Source organism: Rhinolophus ferrumequinum, chromosome 6, assembly GCF_004115265.2.
Source record: "Rhinolophus ferrumequinum isolate MPI-CBG mRhiFer1 chromosome 6, mRhiFer1_v1.p, whole genome shotgun sequence".
In the NCBI taxonomy this organism is placed as follows: Eukaryota; Metazoa; Chordata; class Mammalia; order Chiroptera; family Rhinolophidae; genus Rhinolophus; species Rhinolophus ferrumequinum.
Window position 1 is genome coordinate 96,324,245 of NC_046289.1, and position 6,275 is coordinate 96,330,519.

Here is a 6,275-nt window from a genome sequence, read left to right on the forward strand (position 1 = left end):
CCGCTGCAGATGGCGAGACCCCATTCCCTTCCATGGCTGAGCGATATTGCATTGTATGTATGTACCTCCTCTTCTATATCCATTCATCCTCTGATGGACACCCAGGCGGCCTCCACATCTTGGCCATTGTCCACCATGCTATAGAGAACGTATGGACGCACACGTCCCCTCAAAGTAGTGTTTTGGGTTTCTTGGGATAAATACCTTGAAGTGGGATTACTGGGTCCTTCTTTGTCTGTTCTTATAGCCTTTGTTTTAAACTCTATATTGTCTGGTATAAGTATCACCACCTCAGCTTTTTTTTTTTTTTTGGTCCATTTTTATGTAATATCTTTTTCCATTTCTAATTTCTGTCTTTGTCTTTCAATCTGCAGTGAGTCTTTTGTAGGCAGTATATGTAAGGGTTTTGTTTTATTATCCATTTAGCCACCCTAGCTTTTGATTGGAGCTTTTAGTTCATTTACATTGAAAGTAATTATTGATAGATATGTAGCTATTGTCATTTTATTACTCATAATTTTGATTTTTTTTTTTTTCCATCTTAAAGAAATCCCTCTAACATTCCTTGTAATACTGGTTTGGTGGTGATGATGAACTCCTTTGGCTTTTTCTTGTCTGGGAAACTTTTTACCTGACCTTCAATTTTAAATGATAGCCTGGCTGAGTAGAGTAGTTTTGGTTGTAGATCCTGGCTTTTCATCACGTTGAATACTTTGTGCCAATCCCTTCTGTCCTGAAAAGTTTCTGTTGAGAAATCAATTGACAGTCTTACGGAATCTCCCTTATAAGTTACTAGTTGCCTTTCTCTTGCTGCTTTTAGGATTCTCTCCTTGTCTTTAATCTTTGCTATTTTAATTATAGTGTGTCTTGGCGTGGGGCTATTTGGGTTCATTCTGTTTGGGACTCTCTGTGCTTTCTGAACTTGTATGTCTATTTCCTTCGCCAACGTTGGGAAAGTTTTCAGTCATTATTTCTTCAAATAGGTTCTCAATCCCTTGCTTTCTCTCCTTCTGGTACCCCTATTATGTGAATGTTCCACTTGATGTTGTCCCTTAAACTATCCCTTAAGAGGTCTCTTAAACTATCCTTATTTTTTTGGATTCTTTTTTTTTTTTTTTTTTTTTTTTTTTTTTTTTTTTTTGCTGTTCCAGTTGGGTGTTTTCTTATACCTTGTTTTCCAAATCACTGATTTGATCCTCTGTTTCATCTGGTCTGCTGGTGATTCCTTCTAGTGATTCTTCATTTCAGTTACTGTATTTTTCACTTCTGACTCGTTCTTTTTTATGGTTTCTATGTCCCTTTTTACGCTTGCAATCTCTTTGTTGAAGTTATCACTGAGTTCCTTAAGCATCCTTATAACCATTGTTTTGAACTCAGTCTCTGGTAGGTTCCTTGCTTCCATTTCATTTAGTTCTTTTTATGGAGTTTCCTCCTGTTCTTTCATTTGGAATACATTTGTTTGTTCCCTCATTTTAGCTGTCTCTCTGTGTTTGTTTCTATGTATTAAGTAGGGCTGCTATGTCTTGCCCAGATGGCCTTTTTTAGTAGGTGTTCTGTGGGGCTCAGTGGCACAATCTCCCTGGTCACCTGCTCTGGGTGCTCCAGGGGTGTCCCTTTTGTGGGTTGTGTGTACTCTCCAATTATAGTTGAGTATTGATGGCTATTGGCACATCAGTGGATGGGATTGACCATTAGGCTGACTGGCTATGGGGTTTGGCCACATCCACAGCTTATGGGCTGCCATGCAGGGGCTTACCCCACTGGGTGGGATTCGCCTCTGTGGGCTCTGGTGCCTGTTGAGACCACCCTTTGTGTGTGCTGCTTGTGGGGTAATTGGAGGGTGTTCTGCTGTAGTCTGAAGCCAACCTCTAAGTATGTTGGTTCTGGGGCCTCTTGGGAGGGGCTCTGGTGCAAGCCCAGGTCATTCACTGCCTGTAACTGTTTGGGGCAACCTGGCAGGAGCCACAAAGCATCCGTGGTTGTTCGCTGCCTGTGCTAAACCTGGAGGCGTGTGAGAGAGGCCACGCTACATACCGAGGATGTCTGCCACCAGTACTGGGTCTGGAGTATCTCCACAAAAAGCCAGGACACCCCATGGCCTGCTGCCACTTGCGAGCTCCCTTAAGGTTTAGCCGCTGATAAAGCCTCATGAGGTATGGAGTTGGGTGTGGCGGGAGTCACGTGAGTGGGAAGAGTTTTGGTCACCAGTTTAATATAAACCCTGGTTTGGTGCCAGTGCTGAGCCTGGAGCAACTCAGCAAAAGTCTTAGAGCACACCAAGGCCAGTTGCCACCCGCCAGGTGCCTGCCAGGCCCCAGTAGTTTTCCAAGAAAGAGTGCAATGCAGGTGGGGCTGGCTGCTGTCAGAGAAAGTGCCTCAGGCGTTGGGGGAGATAGGTTGGGTGGTGTCATGCGGGGACTCTGGTCCCGCTCCCTGCACAAGAACGCAGGATATGGGGAGGCCAAAAAGGAACACCAATGGAGCCATGGATGGGGGCTTCATACCATTATATTCTCAAAGGCGGCTGGTAGAGGCACAAAAGCAAACATCTGCCGGTACCCCAACGAGGGGCCTTCCTGCACCCTAGTCTTGCTGGTGGCCGGGCTAGACACAGGAAGTAGGATCCACATGATCCGCAATCCGCAATCTGCGCTTGCTGACCCCACTTGCTAGCCGCAATCCACTGTCCGCTTCTCTGCCAACCAACCAACCCCCTTGTCACTGTAGCCACAGCAGTTGTATTAGGGGCCAGTGGCTAACTGGTTACAGCTGACGGCCAACTAGTCACAGCTGATGGCCATCTGCTACCGGAGCCAGCACTTTTCCACGTGAGGTCGAAAGCCTAGAAACTGCTGTCTGGGACTCTGTCCCCACAGGTGGAGTCCCAGTGAGTCCACAGGGCAGTGCAGCAGAGTTCACCAGGCCAATCAGATTCGGATTTGGCTGTGGTGGGGGTGGGCTCGCCACAGGAAAGATGGCGCCCGCCAGCCGGCTGTCTGGGAGAAGGACCCCACACAGGGAAACTGCCGACTGTCCTCCAGGCCTCCTGAATCCACACACCTCAGTTTGCTCCCCTATGTGTCTCTGACGCCTCCTGAATCACTGTCTCTCCGCTGGAGCCCAAGGTGAGTGCCTGCGAGCAAGTGAGTCTGTGTGCGGGCCATTTAAGAGGACATCTGAGTTTCCCACAGCCTTCCGTCCCACTGAACAGTTAGAAACCCCACTGTTTTTCATAAGCAGATGTGGGGCTCCTGCTCCTGGCATCAGTACTCTGCGCTGGGGAGCCTGGTGTTGGGGACCAAGGTCCCTCGCTCCTCCAGGGGGAACCAATGTGGCCGAGATATTTCTCCTGATTCTCAACAGCCATAGTGAGGTTTGGGGCTTGTTCCACATCTCTGCCCTTCCTACCAGGTTCTACGTGTCTTCTTTATATTTTTAGTCATAGGACTTCTGTTTGGCTAGACTTCAGATAGTTCTATAATTTAGGTGTAATTTTGATGTGTTCACAGAAGGACACAGGCGCAGTTGTATGTACTCTGCCATCTTGGATCTCCTAACTTTTCTCATTCCATTGGAAGATCAAACAGGTTATGGGGACAGAGACAGGAGTACAGTTTCCAGGCTCTCGGCCTCATGTGGAAAGGTGCTGGCTCAGGTAGTAAATGGCCATCAACTGTGATTGGATGGCCATCAGCTGTAACCAGTGAGCCATTGGCCACTAATATAACTGCCATGGCTACGCTAACAGAATATGGGGGCTAGCAAGTGCAGACTGCAGTTAGCAAGGGGTTGGTTGGTTGGCAGAGAAGCGGATGGCAGGTTGCGGCTCCTGCTTCTTGTATCTCCGACCCAGCCGCCAGTGAGACTATAGTGGTATGACTCCCCCATCTATGGCTCCGTGGGTGTTCCTTTTTGGCCTCACCATATCCTGCGTTCTTATGTGGGGAGTGAGACAGGAGACCCCGCATGACAGAGACCCCAGGTAAACAGGATGTAAGCAGGGATTTGTCCTATTTCATGCTGATCGGGAAGTTGTTTGGAGCTCATTACCACAGCTAGAGATGATACAACTTCAGAAAAACAGCCTCACACGTCAGTAAACAGGACTTCTCCAATCTGCTCAGATTTCACCTAGCAGTTATAATTGGCAGCAGGACTGCCAGGAGGTGGGAAGACAAGAATGAAATAGGACAACAAAGTCATGCAGAAATGTTTGGAAGGAAGCTGCTCTTACAGTTCTAAGGAAGGACCTACGTCCTTAAGAGCTCTTGGTTATCCTTCCTCAAAAATGGAGTCTCAAGGTTTGGAGGTTTCTATTATGTTTCAGAACATGGTCTTTTAAGTCACACTGTCCTGGTTTTCCATTTTGGCACTTAAGCTACCAGCTTGATAGCTTGTGACCAATCTGAACCTCAGGTCCCTCATAAGATACAAATGAAATCATGCATGAAGCATTTATTATAATGCCTGGCACACAGTGAACACCCAATAAATGGAGCTATTCTTCTAGAGACAAGTTGAACCAGAGAACTGGTGCCTCAGGACAGAAGAGCAATTAGCATTTCTTGATGATCCTTTAGTGTCTAAATTGAAACGATCTCTCATCTGGCTGGTAGCGGGTGATCTTTCCTGGGGCTTATATCTTGTTTAGTATAGAAATGAGATTCCACTTAGAGGGTAACGTTGAGAGGAGAAACAAGAATATCTTGTCTGTGGGCTGCTAGTAAATAGGAAAGGCAAGAACTTACGACTCCTCAGGAGTGTGGGGACCTGTTGCTGAGTCTAGGCTTTGCAGGTGATTGGCCGACTGTTTGATAAATAATCTAACTTCCCGAATGTCGCCTCTCCTCCCTTCATCCTCCCATCCCTGAGGCTGAGGAGACTTGACCCTCACATTTCTATGCATTCTTGGCCCTCCCTCCCCTGTGGATCTGGGAATTTAAGGAACCCTAAGTCAGCACTCGACGGCTTGGCAGCAAGCCTGTAGACATTGTTGGCCCTACCCAGACCCTCCACGGCAGGCTTAGTAGGAGGGTGTCTTGTGTTGTTCCTGAAACCAAACCTCCTCTGCCCCAGCTCTAATCACTTGGTCTCTCATCCCTCTGTACCCGAGCTTCCTCTTGTCTCACCCTCTGTTTCACACTGATTGGTTTCTACTTCTCGAATCCTTACTTTGCTGGTTCCAAACTCCCAGTGTCTGTGTACGCCTGTCTGCTAGTTCCTCTCCCCTTCAGCCCAGCTTCCACCCAACACATTTGCTCACTGGAATTCCCAGGTGAGGGTAATTTCCAGATGAAAGGACCCGAGAACAGGGTCCTAGGCTGTTAGTGGTGATCCCTGGACCAGTTGTCCTCTCTACTTGGGCTTTTCCTGTGTCTTCAGGAAGGGGGAAGAGATGCACATGCCACTGTTTGAGACCGTCTAAGAGTGTGTGCTGAAGGATTGATGGCTTTTTTCCAAAAGGAATCTCAAGCAGAAATGTCCGGTATCCCCAGTCTGGGGAGAAACACACATCCTGGTGCAGCAGCTCAAGTGTGCTGCTAGGTCTGGGGACGGCTGCTAAGTGTACTGTTGTCTGAAGCTAGTTAGTTGTGCTCCTGAGTCTGAGGGCCGTGCTGGTATTAGACCCCCACTTCCTGAGCCTCACGCCACTAAAGGGCTTGCCTGTGAGACAGTGAAGCCTCACCCTGCTCCTGATCTATGCCTGACTGGGGCACAAAATACACCGTGACTCATGTTCTCCACTGAGTAGTAAGAATCACAACTGAGGTTTACTGAGCGGTGTCTAGCACTATTCTAAGTTTTCACGTGAATTATCTCATTTAATCTCCTGACACTGTGATATATGTATGATAGGCATCCCCGTTTGAACATTAGAAAACTGAGGCATAGAGAAGTTAAAAACCTTACCCAAGGGTATTTCAGCCAATAAATAGTACATAGGACCTGAATTCATAATCACCATTAGTCTTAAGGACCTGCTGTTTGGCTAAAATAAATGAAAGAATGAAAAAGAAAGGAAGGGAAAGGGAGGAGAAAGGAAGGAATGGGAGGGGAGAGGAGAGATGAGGACAGGAGGGGGAGGAAGGGAGCAAAGAAGGGACAAAAGGACATTGGAAAGAAGAACCTGGCTAGTTAGCAAGGCAAAATGAAAAATAGAATGCAGAGAGACTGCTCAGGAAAATATTAAGTTTAAATTCTGAAGAACAAAGGTTAGTTTTCTTAACCTGCTTTTATGGGTCAGCTGGAGATGGAATGCTCACTGTTGCCAAGAA